Source organism: Microtus pennsylvanicus, chromosome 5 (genome assembly GCF_037038515.1).
Source record: "Microtus pennsylvanicus isolate mMicPen1 chromosome 5, mMicPen1.hap1, whole genome shotgun sequence".
Classification (NCBI taxonomy): domain Eukaryota; kingdom Metazoa; phylum Chordata; class Mammalia; order Rodentia; family Cricetidae; genus Microtus; species Microtus pennsylvanicus.
The window spans coordinates 122,529,804-122,547,753 of NC_134583.1; the positions used below are offsets into that span (position 1 = coordinate 122,529,804).

The 17,950-nt window shown below is 44.9% G+C and overlaps 1 protein-coding gene across 5 annotated transcripts in view; it reads right to left on the reverse strand.

Moving 5' to 3' along the window:
• Nucleotides 1-17,950, reverse strand: part of Dnmbp (dynamin binding protein) — a 96,591-nt gene that overhangs the window by 71,177 nt on the left and 7,464 nt on the right. For 2 of the 5 annotated variants that reach the window (XM_075974155.1, XM_075974152.1), the window contains exon 2: nucleotides 17,483-17,550. The exons of 2 other annotated variants lie outside the window; for them this stretch is intronic. The gene's annotated coding sequence lies outside the window, so the exon portion shown is untranslated. Of the gene's footprint in view, nucleotides 1-9,700; nucleotides 9,720-17,482; nucleotides 17,551-17,950 lie in introns of those variants that run through there. One more of the 5 variants, XM_075974154.1, reaches the window with a different exon arrangement.

Consider the following 17,950-nt stretch of genomic DNA (forward strand, 5'->3'; position numbering starts at 1 on the left):
GAAAACATCAAAGAAATGCCCACCACTTGGGCATACATGTCTTAACCATAATTCATTGCTGTTATTTTTAATTTTTAAAAGTTTTATTATCTCTTTTTTAGATACATCAAGCTCTTACTTGGTAGCTTAGGCTGGTCTTGAACTCATGGCAATCCATTTGCCTTGGTCTTCCCAGTTACAGGCATATGCCACCATACCCAGCTCTATATTTGTTTATCAATTTGTTTATTTTCTTAAATTAAGGACTTTTCCCCCTTGGCCAAAATTATAATTATTTTCTGCCCACTAAAATGTCAGTGATTAATTTTTTTCCTAAATATCATTTTTACATTAGTTATTTAGAATTTAAAGTCTCTCCATCTTCTATAATTTATTAAAACTGTCAACAAATATTTATCTAGCCAAACAGAGTCAATCAAATTCAATTCCCAGGCAAGACAAAAATTTGGCTCCAGAAGGAGAACCAGCCACGGGACAGCCTTTAACACATTTCTTCCAACAGTGCTCCTCTGACCAGGATGGGCCTGACAGCAGCGTTTAGACTCCTCCCTGTTGAAGTAAGCGATCTAACCTGAACCAGAGCAGCTTCCCTGCTGAGAATAGTAAACTCTACAAAACCTAAGCAGTAGCTCAGAAGGAAACAACCTTATCTGTTTAGGGAGAGGGTATGTCTTAAGTCTGCAGTGATTGTGCATGTCCGTGTGTATATCCATCTGTCCATTCGTCCATGTTTATGTGTGTCCATCCATGTGTGTCTCCCCGTGTGTGTGTCCATGTGTGTCTGTGTATCCAGGTGTATATATTCATCCGTGTGTCAGAGTGTGTGTATGTGTGCATGTGTGCAAATGCATATGTACATGTGCATGTGTATGTGTGCTGGAGACAAGAGGTTGAGGTCAGGTATTCTAATTTTTAGTGTTTTTTCACATATTATTTATTATGTATGTTTGCATGTATGTGTGGTACATGTGATACATATGTATGCATGACACAGAGCACACTGGAGGTCAGAGGACAACTTGCAGGAATCAGTTCTCTCCTTTGATCATATAGGTCCTGGGGATCAAACTCAGGTCATCAGGATGCACACCCTCCCCTACTAAGCCATCTTGCTGACCTCTTCTCTGACAAGGTTTCTCACTGAACCTAGAGCTCACTGATTTGGCGAGACCATCCTCTCCCCAAGCGTTAGGGTTACAGGTGCATGCCAGCACCCTGGCAGCGCCCTGGTTTTCTATGTGGTTGTTGAGGATCTGAACTTGGGTCCTCCTGCTTGTATGACAAACACTTTACTGAGCTCTGCCTCCTATGGCTATTTTAACATTTATTATGGGTCAGTGCCTCCTAATTTAGTTTTGCTCAAATGTCATTCCAAGAACATCCAAACTGTGTGGGAAATGGGCGAGTCCTGAACCCAAAAAGCTTAGTTTAGCCCCTCCCACGGCCGCCCCTCCCCAAACATGTTCTAAGGATGCTAATCTTGGTGATTCAAAATACAGCACAGGCATCATGAATTCAAGGACAGCTTTGGACCATAAACCTGCTCAAAGGCTATGGACCACAGTCCCCGCTCGAAGGGGAACAGAACACATTAATGACCATGGCAGTCAGGAGAGAAGCTCCTTTAGTTATATGTCTTTAAACTTATCTGGGGGCTGGAGAAATGGCTCAGCAGTTGAGACCACCTGCTGCTCTTACAGCAGACCAAAGTTAGATTCCCAGCTCCCCTGTCAGGAGGTTTGCAGCCCCTGCAATTCCAGATCCAGGGAATCCAACATGCTCTCCTGGCCTCTACAGACACTTATGAGAATGTATGCATGCATGTGTGAATGTAAACATACATACATACACATAAGTAAATTTGGACCAAGTGTGGTGGTGCACACCTTTAAACCCAGCACTCGGGCAGGGGCAGGCAGATCTCTGTGAGTTCAAGGTCAGACTGATCTACGTAATGAGTTCTAGTACAGCTAGGGATACAAAGAGACCTGTCTCAGAAATGAACAAACAAACAAACAAAACAGGGCCCTTGCTTGTCCTCATTTAATTTTTTTAGACTTTTCTCCACCTTGCGCACGGTACTTAGTAGTCCTATCCAATCCGAATAGTCCAACTGGAGACAGGGTGTGGCTCAGTAGAAGAGTGTGGGGCCTTGGTTGGATTCTCGTGTCTAGACTCGTTCCCATGTTTACATGTCACTTCTTTTATGCATAGCAGGTTACATGTCTCCACATATTTAAATACTTCCCATCCCTATTTCCTCCAAATGGTGTCCCTGTCTTATACTTAAGGCCACCTCCATCTTCTATATTTCCACTCCACAGACTTAGTTTGTAATCATCTTGAAGACTGCACATACCTTTATTTTCTACGTGTGGATGTTTTGCTTGCATGTATATCTATGCACCATGTGTATTCCTAGTGGCTGCAGAGTCCAGAGAAAGTGAATTCCCTGGGACTAGAGTTACAAATGGTTGTGAGCTGCCATGTGTGCTGGGAAGTGAACCCAGGTCCTCTGCAAGAGCAGCTAGTGCTCTTACCCACTGAGCCATCTCTCCAGCCCTGAACATATGAAACTTAAAGCTATAAAAATAATGAAACTATTCACAAGTAGGACTTTACAGCATGTCATGTAATCCAAGTGTTCATCAGAAGATAGATAAACAAAATATTCAACCTTCTTAAAAAGGAAAAAAAAATAGCAGCACATACCACAGCAGGGATGAAACCTGAAGACATTATACTAAGTGAAATAGGCCAGACACAGGGACAAACACATTCAGGATTCCACTTAGTTGAAGTACTCAGATCAGCCAGAGCACAGAGACAGGAAGAACAGCAGTGTCCGGGGCCGGGAGAGCACGGGAATGGCCAGGGAGCCAGTGTTAAGTGGGCAAAGCTGTTCAGTTTGGGAGAACGAGCAAGTTCCAGGGATGGATGTGAGAGAACTAATGATACAAACTGTACACTTCACGGGTTCAAAATGGTAACACTTATGTTATATTCATTTACCACAATAAAAAACCAACATGCCTAACATAGTATAAAACATGACTGAATGTAGAAGAAAGCCTGGGAGACATTATTTTTAATAAGCAACATATAAACACTATATCCACAATCCTGAACAATCTGTTAAAAATCTGAGCTCATGAGCTGTAAACTTTCACCCCAATAGATACTGATATCAATCAGCTTAATGAGTAATTCCCGCACAGCCTCTGGGTAAAGGTCTAGACCTGGGACACACTGTGGACACAGAACATCTGTCCTCCCAGTTCTGGCCTCGAGCCTACTCTAGGCCCCAAGACAACCTCAAGCTCCAAATTCAGGCGCTTGCCTCTAGATTCTTGCTGGCTTCAACCACTGGGTTAGCAGGAATCTAAAGGCAGAGGCAGAAGCTGGTCCCCTCCCTGCTGGAATGAGGTGGTGATGTTGCCCCATGAAAGGCTACAGCCATGAGACCCTCTCCAAACAGAACTCCTGCCCCAGTCAAGTGATGATCCCATCCCTCTGCCCTATTAGCCTTGGTGGAAGGTATAATCCTTTGTTATTTTCCCTACACCTGTCCGTTCTAAGTTGAACTCCTCAAATTATCAGATGGAGTATGCTATTACGGAACAATCCTTTTGTACACTGAAACTATGTGTGACTCTCACTGACTAATAAAGAGCTCACTGGCTGAGGACTGGGGAGGATTTGGGGGGCAGAGAGAACGTTGTAAGGAAGAAGGGTGGAGTCCTGGGAATCTCGAGTACATGCAGATGAAGGGGGAGATGAACATGCTGTGCTGAGATAAGGTACCGAGCACATGGTAGAACAGGGATAAAATATGGCTTAATTTAAGATGTAAAAGCTAGTTAGTAACAAGCCTAAGCTATCAGTAGAGTATTTATAATTAAGTCTCTGTGTAGTTATTTGGGACCAGCTGGCAGGACAGAGCTGACCAGTGGGCCTGATGAAAAACTTGGCCTACAGTAAGTTCTCTGCTTCTACTGAGCCCCAGGTGACACAGACCCAAAAGATGCCTAGAGCTTTATGCATTGAAAAAAAAAAGGGAAGCCAAGAGTATAGGAAAGAGAGAGAGAGATGTCAAGGACATCAGTTTAGAAAGTTTAAAAACCATATTAGGGAGCTGGAGAGATGGTTCAGCAGTTAAGAGCATTTGCTGTTCTTGCAGAAGGACCCAGGTTTGGTTCCCAGCAGCCACATGGTGGATCACAGCTGCCTATAACTCCAGTTCCAGGAGATCCAATGCCCTCTTCTGGCTTCCAGAGGTGGCACACGTGCACGTGGTACATATACACACAAGCCAGCAACACACTAAACACACAAAATTTAAAAAAACATCAACAACAAAACACTTAAAAAAAAATACTAGTGCCTGGGCCCGCCCTTATTCTCCCTCAGAACTTAGCAAGTCTATTCTCTCAGAAAGTGCAGTGACACCATCTACATCCAGAACAAATTCTCTGAAGAGGTCTCCTTGACTGAAAGGCAGCAGAGTCTGCTGTTTCTCCTGCCTTTCTGGGTATGCTTTATGAAGATATTGAGATTTCCCTAGTTTTATAACTGAATTCTCCAGAAAATATGACCTCTGGGGAATGCACTTTAAAGATGTCAGGGCCTGCAGAGAGAAGTGTTCACCATCACAAGCAACAGCGCATGTCTTTCTGATAACACAGACAAGTGTGCTTTCCTCCATGTGGAAGGACGGGAGGTGTCAGAACATGAAGTCTGGAGCAGCTTCAGGAAGGAAGGAAGTGAGAGAAGCCAGGACACAGCATTTCCTCCACGGCTCTGTGCCACTGGCAGCTGACTTTGGACAGGAGGTCAGCAGTTGCTGCCAGGCGATTCTTCAACGAAAGTACCAGAGGATGAACAGGAAGTAAATGCTACAAACTGGGGGGACCCCTCCAGATGCGAGAGGGAGTGCCATAGGGCTTTTCCTCAGCACCACCTCCTCCCCCATCTCTAGTGGACTCTGGTTCTAGGGCCTGTGGACCCTTGAAACAAAGGAACCACACTCTGGCTTGGAGGGAATGATTTCAGAAACTAAGGGGGAAAAATAAAGGCGTCTGCAGGAACAGCCTGCCTTAACCTTTCACCTGCAACGGTCGTCACAGCTCAAACTTGTCCCGACAAGGAAGGCAGCATTCTCAGCCTGGGGTCTGTGGCTGAGCTTCCGTCAATTATGGGAGAGCCCTTCGGTCCTCAGAGTTGTAGCAAATGCCATGCAGGAGATACCATGATCCTCCTGTAAACTATCCTGGCAGGAGCTGGAACTAAGGCTTCCACCCTCCACCCAGGGAGCTAACGTTCCCTCTCTTTCTCAGTTTAATCTCTTTTTTTAAAAAAAGAAATTGCCCATTCACCTTTACATCAGTTTTCTCTTTTTGAACAAAACCGTGTTAACAGAGGCAAGCCCCACAACTACAACATTTTAAGGCATTTATGGGGGAATTTTTTTTCAAAAGACTTAACCCAGGAGCTCCTTAAAGTATGCTCTCAGACTGACATATCTTAAATCATGTGTGAATCTCATTTATGAGTGAAAACCTAAAGCCCACTGACTCGTCACTAGATAAATGGGACGTGTCTGAGCTGAGCAGCTTAACAACACCTTAAGATCCAGAGCCCCACCGCAGTGCCCGTGTCACAGAATCTATACGATAGCGGTTGCACAAGTCGAGATTGGGTGAAAGTTGAGTGAAACTCGAGGGTGCGGCTGCAGATAGCGCGTGAGCAGTGGAAGCAGGCAGCCCGGAGGCTCTCAGGAGGGGCGGAGTCACCTGCTAGAGATCCCGGATGCAGGCATCGTGTTTCTTTTCTTATCTACTGGTTCGAGTAGGAGCTTGCCTTTCAGCCTCAGAAGATTTATAAAGACACAGGAATTCTTTTATCCCCCAGCCTATTTTAGCCTGCAAAGTATTCTTGATGTTTTGAAAGAAAAAATCAAGAAAGGGATTAAGAAAACTGAAGATTCGGAGAGAAAGAATGTGGAGAAAACTGGCTGGCTGGAGTTAAGAATATCAGCATCTATTCCCAGGGTAGGGAATCTGGGTCATTTTAAAGACTGTCAGTAACCGAGCACCATGGAAAATAGGCTTGTAGCTTTACACACAACAAAAATGACCACGGCCTCTTAGAGAAGAAGTCAACACATTAGACAGAAGTTCCTTTTCACGGTGCACAAGAGAAAACACCAAGATGCAAGTGACTTAGATGGTCGAAAAGGACTTAATGTCCTAACACAGACGGCCAGGCCTTCCCTTCCCCAAATACGAAGGACCACACCTCGTGGGGAAAGCGCATGGAAAAGTGAATGAGCAAAGCTTGTAATTTCAGTCTCAGCTCTCACTCACTCTTTACAATTTCGATTTAAGCTTTGGTTATTAGTAATAACTGAATAAAACACACCAGGAGTTAACGATTTTCAGTCTGATTTGGTAAGGGGTGCCGCTCCCCATAAGCGTAAGGAAGGAGAAAGGGTTGCAAGTACTTTAAGCTAAGCTGAAGTTTTGTAGGAAAGGGAGTAATAAACCCTGACAGAGCCCCGCAAGGTCAGACAGCACGAGGATGGCTAAAGGACAGCACCGCCTGTGAAGTCACAGGGCCTGGAGGAGGAGCAGCAAAGTCAGCAGAGATGGGGCAGGCATGGTGGTATGTGCTTTGTGAGTTCAAATACAGCCTGGTATACATAGTGAATTCCAGAGCAGCTAAGGCTACATAGTGAGACTCTGCCTCAACCCACCCATTCCCCACCAAAAAAAGAAAAAAGAAAAAAAGGAAAAAGGAAAAGGAAGACAAATCTAACCCTTCTAGAGATGAGGCAATTCAAAGTGGAAGCAGTCAGGGTCACCTCACACATATGGAAATTTGAAAGTTACTTACATTACACAAATTGTAAGAAGTTGACTAATCTGGGGATTTATTATTTTTTTTGTAAGTTTTTTAAACCTTTGTTTTTTTTTTTGTTTTGTTTTGTTTTGTTTTGTTTTTCGAGACAGGGTTTCTCTGTGGTTTTGGAGCCTGTCCTGGAACTAGCTCTTGTAGACCAGGCTGGTCTCGAACTCACAGAGATCCGCCTGCCTCTGCCTCTGCCTCCTGAGTGCTGGGATTAAAGGCGTGCGCCACCACCGCCAGGCTTAAACCTTTGTTTTTATTTCACATGTTTAAGTGTCCAGCCTGCTTATGTCTGTGCGTCACATGCATGCAATGCCCTCAGAGGCCAGAAGATGGCGTCAGGTCCCTTGGGACTGGAATTACAAACTGTTATGAGCCACCAGGCTGGTGCTGGGAGTCTAACCCAGAGCATCTGGGAGTGAAGGGCAGTGCTCTTAACTGCTGAGCCATCTTTCCAGCTACCATATTATTTTAATAGCAGTTGGGATAAGATCAAGCTAGAAAGAAATAGGGAAAGATTTAAATCACAGATTGCCACGACAGAGAGCAAAACCTGGGCTTTAGTTATGGTACAGATACTAATGGTAATGTCTGGCAGTTGACATAGACTGAAAAGCTAATTGACTTACAAATAGCAAAAACATATAATCACTGGCCAACCAATGAACTGTGTCCTAGAGCAGTGGTTCTCAACCTTCCTAGCTGAGCCCTTCAGTACAGCTCCTCATGTTGTGCTGACCCCAACCATAAACTTATTCTTGTTGCTACTTCCTGAGTTTTGCTACTCTTATGAATCATAATGTAAATGTCTATATTTTCTGATGGTCTTAGGTGACCCCTGTAGAAGGGTCATTGGACCCCCAGGTTGAGAACCACTGACCTAGAGACTCCAGAGATCTATTTTGGGCCAGCTAGCACTATGATTCTTGCTCAGACACGGGGGTCAGAGGCCATTGTTTTGTTCTGTCTAGTTCTCCACACCATTTTGCTTTGCTTTTACAACGATAAGTAAGGCTAGATAGATGGCTCAGAGGTTAATAGCACCAGCAGTTCTTGCAGAGGACCAGGGTTCAGTTCCCAGCACCCACATGGCAGCTCATAACAGTTCTTAACTCAGTTCTAGGGATCCATCACCCTCTTATGACCTCTAAAGGCACAGGCATGCAGGCAATGCACACACCTGTATGAAGGCAATACTCTCTCACACAGAGGCAACAAATAAATCTTTCAAGAAAGCTTTAAAAGATAAAAAATAATAAATGGTTGAAGCTTAGTAATGCTTTTCTGTCTCCACTGAGATGAGCACCTGCCCTCCCTTATCCTGGTAATGCTACCGGTAGTGACATTTTCAAACGCCAAACTTTTGAATTCTTGGGTTGGATGCTAGCTAGCCCTTTTTAAACTCAAAGTTTTGAGTTGCAACTATTTAGTTAGAGATTTCTATACTATGCTCCCAACTATAACTATATATAACTATAAGATATCGAAAACTCAATTCTCCCCCTTTCTCCCACAATACCGGATGTACATGCGAGACCAGCACTGCCACTGAGCTACCTCCCCAGGCTATAAGCCTCTTCTCTGACCCGGTCAGACTTAACAAGTGAGAGCCTGCCTAGCCTCAGAAAGTGAACCAGGAACTCTCTTTCCCCTTCCTCCCCCTCTGCAGGCCCTTTCTCCTCTCCCTCTGGCTCCTCCCCTCTTGTTCTGGCCCCTGGCAAACACTATTTATTCTACTTTCTGCACAGGTCTGTCCCTTCTGGACATTTTGGATTCTACTGAACTCATACAATATGAGGTCTTGGTGTCATTCTCTCAGCACGGTGTTTCCAGGCCGCCCTGTCATTTTCAAGTAGAAACTCTCAGTTTAAGGCACATGGAACCATTACGCAGAGACTACAGAGCCAGGCCAGCTGGATATGTATCCAGGCTCCATCCCTCGCTAGACTTTCAGGATTTAAAACACACAGCTCAACTTTTCTGCATCCTGACTTCTCCACATGTATGACAGTTAAATGAATTCATATATGTGAAGAATTCAGACAGCACCTGTACAGATAGGATTATCTGCACCGCAGAGAGCCAATTCTGGGATGATATTTTCATATATGTGAAGAACTCAGACAGCACCTGTACAGATAGGATTATCTGCACCGCAGAGAGCCAATTCTGGGATGATATTTTCATATATGTGAAGAACTCAGACAGCACCTGTACAGATAGGATTATCTGCACCGCAGAGAGCCAATTCTGGGATGATATTTTCATATATGTGAAGAACTCAGACAGCACCTGTACAGATAGGATTATCTGCACCGCAGAGAGCCAATTCTGGGATGATATTTTCATATGTGTGAAGAACTCAGACAGCACCTGTACAGATAGGATTATCTGCACCGCAGAGAGCCAATTCTGGGATGATATTTTCATATATGTGAAGAACTCAGACAGCACCTGTACAGATAGGATTATCTGCACCGCAGAGAGCCAATTCTGGGATGATATTTTCAACATCTGTTCTTTTTAAATACGCTTGCTCTATAGACCAGGCTGGCCTCAAACTCACAAAGATCCACCTGCCTCTGCCTCCTTAGGGCTGGGATTAAAGGCGTGCGCCACCATACCTGGCCCTCAAACCCTTTTTCATAGCCCTGAGGTGTTACAAGGTTTTAAAATGAAAGATTCTGGGGCTGAAGAGGCAGCTCGGTGAGTAAGAGCACTGGCTTGTTGTCAAAGGAGCTGGGTGCCAGCGTCCGTGCCAGCACCCACAGGCAGGCAGTCACAACCATTTTACCTGGAGTCCTGTGGGATTCAGCGTTCTCTTCTGGCTTTCTTGGGTACTGAATTCATATAAAGTAAAAATAAAGAAAATAAGACAAAGCTTTAAAATAAAATTAGAGATCCTAAGGAAGAGGAATGGGGGAATGAGCTAATAAGTGTTAGGTTCCTTTGGGGGAGTGAAAATGTTCTGGAGTTAGTGACGACAGTGCTGGGAACACACTGAAAGTCACCAGCTCATATACTGACTGGGATGTCTTAAGATAGATGATTATTTTAATTTTAAAGAGTTAGTATCTCTTTTGCTTCAGAAATCTCAATACTTTACTCAAAATGGCAAAGGCTTACATGAATGCTCTACCTTGGAAAATGGCAGACACATTAACAGCTTAATCAGTCCTACCCCTGAAGCTTTACCTGAATTCATATTTTAATAAGCATTCTATTCTTGCAACTTCTGTCTGCTCTAGGATGGAAACAAGGGCAGCGCGGTGTTACCTGCATGTTCACCAGGTGGGAAAACATCAAAGAACAATTTGTTGGGACCGTGAGATATCAGCAGGTAAAGGCACTCAGCTGGTGACCCGAGTTCAATCCCTGGAGCTCACGTGGTGGGAGAGAACTGACTCCTGCAAATTTTCTTCTGACCTCCACACATGTGCTATAGCAAGACACACATACACACAGTCGTGTACATATAAATAAGTATTCTTAAAAGAAGTTTATGTGTGTGTGTGTGTGTGTTGCTGAATACTGACCCCAGAGCCTGATGCATTCTATGCAATGCTCTACCCAGAAATAATGAGCAAATTTAAAATGGGAAATCATATTTACTATTAGATTGAATTAATAAATAAATAAATAACAGGATCTGACCCTTAAGTGAGACATCATTAGTTTCAATTTCCTCCTCCTTTTTCGTATGTGTGTGTGTGTTTTAGACAAGTCTTTTGTATCCCAGGCTGACCCTGAACTCACTATGTAGCTACAGATGGCCTGGCTCCACCTCCTAGGAGCTGAGATTATTGGCATGTACCTGCCAGTATCTGCCATGATTGGCCACAGCACCTGGTACATGTGATGCGATATAAACCAGGGCTGCACGCGCGCTAGACAAACTCACAACTAAGTGAGTCACACCCCCAACCCTAGCTTCCATCTCTAGCTCTGTGACCTCGGAAAAGTCAATAGGCAACTCCTCAGAATGTTAGTTTCTTCATCTATAAATTAAGATAATAGTCGTCTACTTCACAGTGTAAGACATGGATTAAATCTGAAATGTCACTAAACATCGGGAACACCTCCTAACAAAAGGCAGACATTCAGAAAATGCTGGCTGGTCATGTGTCAGGGGAAGAGTAGGGGCTAGAGGTGCTTGCTGTGATGGTGCCAATCATGGGGGAGGGGAGAGACAGAGGAGGAGGACCATCATCACCCAGACTAATCGCAGCATAAATAACACAGTCAAGGCAGCGTTTCTGGGCAGAGCTAACTTCTCTAAATTGCAATTGTGTACTTGAGAAGAGGGAGAAACGTGACTCTGTGGGTACTGATCATGGGGAAAGAGCAGAGGACATCCCTTTCTACCAGGAGTACGCGAGCTGTGTGTTCATAATAGCCACAGGCTTTGGCAGTCACAAAGGAGATCCCTATGTGTGGGTCCAAGAAAGCCTTTGCCAAATACCTTCTGGGGATAAAAGGGGGATATGAAATTAATTTGTTTACTTACATAAAAAATGCCCTGTACTTCTAGGAAAGAACATTAGCTCTGACGTTAAATCATCAAACACAGCCATCTGCCTCCACCTGTCTTTTCTAAGGATCCTGCACGCTGCCTCCAAATCTCATCTCCCTCTGCCTTGCTCCTCACATTGTGGCTAGGAAACCGCAAACCCACACACTTCTCTATGCCTGGGGTTCTTCCACCTGCCACCTGCAGTAAAACTCCCCCGCTGGGCAGACACACCTTGTTAAGACCTAGTCCCCACCCCAGGTTTGTCCTCATCTCCTGCCCTCCTCCTCCTAATCAGGCACCCCAGTGTCAGGCAAACCAAATGCCATCCAGTACTCTAAGGCCCCACGTACCTGTGCACCTGCTTGGCCCTCTGCCCAAGTGAAAACAACACAGGCAGATAAATAAGACACAGCAAAGCAACTGTCTTCACTGCACAGCAAGAATGCAACACAAGGTCAGGCGGAGGTGGCGCATGCCTTTAATCTCAGCACTCAGGAAGGCAGAAGCAGGCGGATCTCTGTGAGTTAGAGATCACCCCCGTCTACAGAGTGAGTCCCAGGACAGCCAAGACAGCCAAAGCTACAGAGAAACCCTGTCTCAAAAAACAAAACAAAACAAGACTGTAATTCAGCACTATAGTCAGACTACCAGCCTGCAACCGCAGGTGGCCTTCACCTCTGTCACCACCTTTTGTATGCATTGATGCTTCCCTTGGCTAGGCATAAATAATGAGTATTTTTTTAATTTTTTGCCTTTGATTTTTAGAGTTTTTTTTTGAGAAAAGATTTTACAGTGTACTTCATGCTAGCCAGAAACTCACTGTGTAGCCCAAGCTGGCCTCAAACTTGTGGCAATCCTCCTGCCTCAGTCTCCCAAGTCTTATGATTACAGTGTGCCCCCATGCCGACCTGAAGCGCTTCTTATTTTTCTCTCATCATTGCAAAGGGAGACAACGTGAGGCCGCAGGGCTGCAGGTCGCCCTGATTAACATCTGCCCTGCAAAAAGCTAATTTTAATTTTAAGCATTTCAAGTCATAATAAGAGATAACTGACCCAGTTTGAATTTCCTCTATGGAATATAAGAATAAACTTTGAGCATATTGGTCAAATTCACTTGGAAGCTTTTCAGTAATTTACCGTTAACTAATTCGTTAATAAAAGCAAACCTATTACTAGTGTGACCAGTCTCCTTAGGGCTCTAAGCAGTTCACTGAATGTCCTTCTCTGTGTCTTAGTTTATTAACTATTTGACCTTAAGACTAACTGTGACACTATCTCAAATACTGACACTGTGTAACTGGAGGTTTCTCTCCCACCCACCAGTTCCTGAATAACCACTCAGGCTTAATATTAATTACAAACTGTTTGTCCTACCAGCTCAGGATTATTATTAACAAGCCCTTACCATTTAAATTAAGCCTTCTCTACTGATCTGTATATGACCACATGCCCCACAGCTTACCAGTAATGCTTTGGCATCTTACTCCTTCAGCAGCTGCTGGCATCTCCCAGACTCTGCCCCCCTTTCTCCTATATCTTTGCTTGGATTTCCCACCTGACCCTATTCTGCTTGGCTATTGGCCAAATCGGCTTCTTTATTCACAGCATACAGAGGGGAATCACACATCAACACTGATATATTTTCTTCTTAGAACCTTTGAATCAATGACAGATCAAACTTCAACAGCATTCATGTGTGCTACTTGAACACTGGTTTGCTAACCTACAGAAGCATCAGAAGCACCAGGTGATGGAAGGCAAAGGCAACAAAGCCCCCAAAGTAAAGGAAGAAAGGAAAGGAACCTGGAAGTCCACAGTGATCCAGATACAAGAGTTACTGACTCCAGACACCGGCAGCCAGAACCTTGGGTACTAAAATCTATGGGTTCAGAATCTTCTGTATTAGCATCATGACACCCAGTCCTGAGAGCTGCTGAGTCTCTAGGACCACAACATGCACCTGTAGAGTATGGTTCCAAAGCAAACTCACTCTACCCTCACTACCCCTCCAGGGGTCCTCAGGGTTTTCCCATAACAGATCTATACTGTTAGATGACATGCCAACAAGGTCCTGCCACTGAGCTTGGGAATCCTTAAAGTAACACACAGTCCCTAAAGAAGAAAGCTAGAGGCCCCCACCCCACCCTCCACCCCCAGCACTAGGGAACAGGGAAACTTCCCTGCCAGATAGTTACAAAATCCTTTCAAGGCACAATGTGTTGATATGGAAATGGGTGGCTATAGATAATGTCACTCTCTGACACCTGGAACACTCTAGAAGACTCCTCAGAAATGACCTCAGGGCAAGACCAAATTATATGGGCCAGTGAATTCTATGTATAGTGATTGAGCAATTTGGAACCTTTTGCAATGGCTATCAGATGAAAGGGTAAGTTGTAAGCTAACTCACTATAGAAACTAGAGTGAAATTGAGCCAACCAAGCTCTTAAAAAAAAATCCATATTGTAGGAAACATTAGGACAAATGGCCAGTTTCTTCAACAGATTATAAGCAAAATATTTTAATTTAAATTTAGAACAAACAAATTAAAGACTGCTCAAGAAATGGATGAATTACAAACTCTGTCATTTTCTTGGATCTATCTTTTTAAATAAATTATTTAAGAAAATAATGGTGCTGGGGAAATGGCTCAGTTAGGCTATACAAGACTGATGACCCCCAGAAGCCACCCAAAAGCTGGTCTCAGTGGTACACACATCTGTATCCCAGCATGTCCCAACAGGGGTGTACATCTGCATCTTAGTGTGTCCCAACGGGGAGGCAGCAGTGTGTATCTGCATTCCAGCATGTCCCAACAGGGAGGCAGCAGTGTGTATCTGCATTCCAGCATGTCCCAACAGGGAGGCAGAGGCAGAGACAGGACCATCTCCAGAAGCTGGCAGCACAGTGAGAGCCTGGTTTATGCAATGGCAAGAAGACTCTGTCTTGAGCAAGATAGAAGGGCAAGGTTGTTGTCGGACCTCCACAAGTGCACTGTGGTACATGTGAACCCACAAGAGACACACATAAGCAAATAAACACATATATTAAATTAATTAATTTAAAAGTTGAAGGTGTATTTCTGTAGTCCTAGCACTTGGGACCCCGAGACAGGACCACCGTGAGTTTGAGGTTAGCCCTCGTTGGCCTTGGTGCACCACAGCAAACAGCAGGGTCTATGCGGATAAACTAATCCAAATCTTTAGGGCAGAGATCTGTTTCAGTCAGCAACAGAACTCTACAGAAGGTTCCTTATCAATATACATCGAGCGTCTCCACCTTAAACAGGGCTAAAGCATTACCTTCCACATAATCATCCTGAAGATTAATTGAGCTGAGCATTTATGGAACTGGCTAACAAGCTCACTGCTGGATATTATATTAACTATCATATCAGTCATCACATCATATTGGAGATAAGGTCTCCCCCATAAATCAGGCTGGCCTTGAACTTGCAATCCTCCTTACAAGTGTGCACCACCATCGGTTCTAGCTTCCCTTCGTTTGAATTTGGACAGCTAATGAAACTGTAAATTGGACAGAAGACATACCAATAACTAGAATAAGACACCTACTGCCACATGTACTGTTACAAGAGAGAAAGAGACCTGCTGACTGGGAGAAAGTGAAGAGACAGAAGGACATGCGTGTACAGGAGCAGCTTTGGATCAGGCCGGGGCAGCAGCGCTTGGGAACTGACTGAGTAGCTGGAGTGCTGGGCACTAGGCAGGGGCCATGGCCTGGGGACAGCATTATCACGACCTTGCAGCAGCTGACTGCTAACATCCCACACCACGCTGTGAATGTGACTTCTGGCACAACAGCCCAGAGTGAGATCCAGAATAATACTTATTGTTAGAAACAACAGAAAAGGTGAAAAAAAGTGTCTAGTTTACTAGGCATGGGAGGAGAGAACAAACCAGAAAGAGGAGGTCATGGGGCGTGAGGTTGGGGAGTGAAGTACAGCTCGACACATCCATTGCAACTTTTTCTGCTGATGAGGCAGGCTCATTCACGCTAAAAGAATCAAGTCATGAGAACAATGCCCAGCCTGCACGCGGCCAGGACCCGTGGCTGAACGTCAGCACCAGCCATTCTCTCCCGGTGCCTCTCCCATCACAAATCCTTACTCTGCTTTCAGGAAAGGGTAGCATGCTCTTCCTGCCCCCAGCAGTGTCTCTCTGGGTGGATGGTGTGCCTGGCCCTCTTTACATTCTCAGGGAACAATGAAATCCCACTACCCCACCCTCACCTTAGAAGGAGGCTGAGAACCGTCATTTCTCATCCTGTGGGTTTCCTGTCTCTGGGTCACAAGATAGATTCACTTGTAGGGGCACAGTGACAGAGGTGCCTGGGATAACTTGACAGAAAAAAAAAATCTTGTCTCTCTCTCTCAGGGATTCCAGAAAGAGGCAAGGGTTAATGCAAACTGGAAACAAACACTCCAGCAAATCAGGAGAAAGGGATGACCATGAGGAGGAAGCGCCCTTGTGTGGAGTTGAACTTGCTGACAAGTTCAACTTGCTGACAGGAATGCTAACTAGGAGTTTGCTCACTCCCTGCTTGTTACATGTCCATATAGGACAGCCCACAAGACCGGGATTAGGGAAACAAAATGACTATCTGGAGGTTTATTTTGGAGTCGAAAGAAAACAAAAGCCAAGTGTGTGATACTGTATACCTATAGTCCCAGCACTTGGAGGCTGAGGCAGGAGGATACTTGCGAGTTCCAGGCCAGCCTGGTCTACATAGCAAGTCCAGCAGGCCAAAGACCAGGACTACACACTGAGACCCTGACTTTAAATGAAAATGTGATGTGAAGAAAGAAGAACCAGGGACTGAATTGATGCTAAAGGGTAAAAATCACCAAAGTGGTACCCTCTGCTCCCAGATTTGGGACCCGCTCTGTCGGGCTCTAGACCACGGATGCTCCATGTTCAACTACAATGTTGAGCTTGGTGTACAGTGCATGGTGGCTCCCCTGGGCTCAGCCAGGCGACCCACAGGCTTCTCTCCCCATACCTAAAGCTAATCATAGCCTGCTCCCCTCCTTGATCCTTCCTAGGGGACCAAGATGAGATCAAGGTGAGCTCAGATTATCCCTGAAAAAAGAGGAAGGCACTGAAACCTTGGCTTAAGCACATCTCCTCCTCCACAACCAGATGGGAGTGAAATAAAGCCTTTAAGAGGTTGGCACCAAAGCCAGGATTATAAGTTTGCTTTTCTATATTTTACAAACTCTCTGTGTTTAATACATACAGTTTTTTATAATGGGGGGATACTGATCTGAAGTGGGAGAGAAGGGACAATGGTAGCTAACGGCCCAGCAGTCCACCAACAAGCATAACTGTTACCAGGGAGCCATCTACGTCTCTACCTGCTAAATAACTGCAGTTTTCTCTTGAAATACCCTGAAGATTTACACCAGGAGTAGAAACTGACCCAGAGCAAGGGAACTGGTTTTTCGTGTCTTTATTGACTATCACACTGACCAGTACAGCGGCAATGCTCACCATGACCCTTCCTCCTTCACACAGCCTTTTCAGTTCTGACTCTCCGCATCAGAAGGAAAAGTGAGAGCTCACTGGGAAACAAGTTTACGTTAGACTCTTGGGATTTGACCATACATTAACGGATGTAGAGTGAGGAAATATTGAAGCCTCTTATTTATGTCCTGCTAGTAACAACTTAGCCATAATGCGTCAGATTTGGGTTTGCAGCTGGAGTGGAGCCATCTTATTTCCTGGAGGAAAAATCTGGCAAAGTTTTCCATAAGGTTTAATCTATCTATCCAGCCATCCTTGATAGAAAAGCTCAATAAATTACAAGCAGGAGGAAACACCTGCTCCTGATAAAGGGCACACATATGAACAGAAGCCTTTATCCCAGCACTGGAAGGCAGAAGCAGGTGGATCTCAGTGAGTCTGAGGCCAGCCTGCTCCATATAGAATTCCAGAGCAGCCAAGGCGACATAGCGAGACCCCCGTCTAAAACAAAACCAAACCCACCAAATATTAAACAAATGAAAAGCTGCCATGCAAAGTGGGAAAAATTTAGGCTTACTCTTTTCAGCCTCTCAAGGACGCATCTGGTGGAACATTCTGACGTGGTCCTGGAAGCCCTGGCCAACGCTATAAGAAAAGAGAAAGAAATAAGGCACACAGACGGGGAAGAAGCTACACAACCACCACTGTTTCAAGGATATGAACTACCTGGGGGGGGGGGGCTAGAAGACAAAATGAATGACACCCTGAAGCGAGGCTGCCATGCACAAGGTCTGTTTAGAACAATCAGGACACAAGGCCTACAGACTCGGATCCCATGGCAACACCTTCCTCTGCTGCTGAGCACCGGAGTGGATTATTTTATTACTGTTACTGTTACTAGTTTTGAAATGCCGTTGGTAGACTCTGTCAAGCACTCACTGTACTGTGCTGATGGTTTCCCTGCAGAGGCTTCAGGGCACCTCGAGGGGCTTTTGAAGGCACAGCATTCTTTGGTCAGATTGCACCAAGCCTGACTAGGACTATA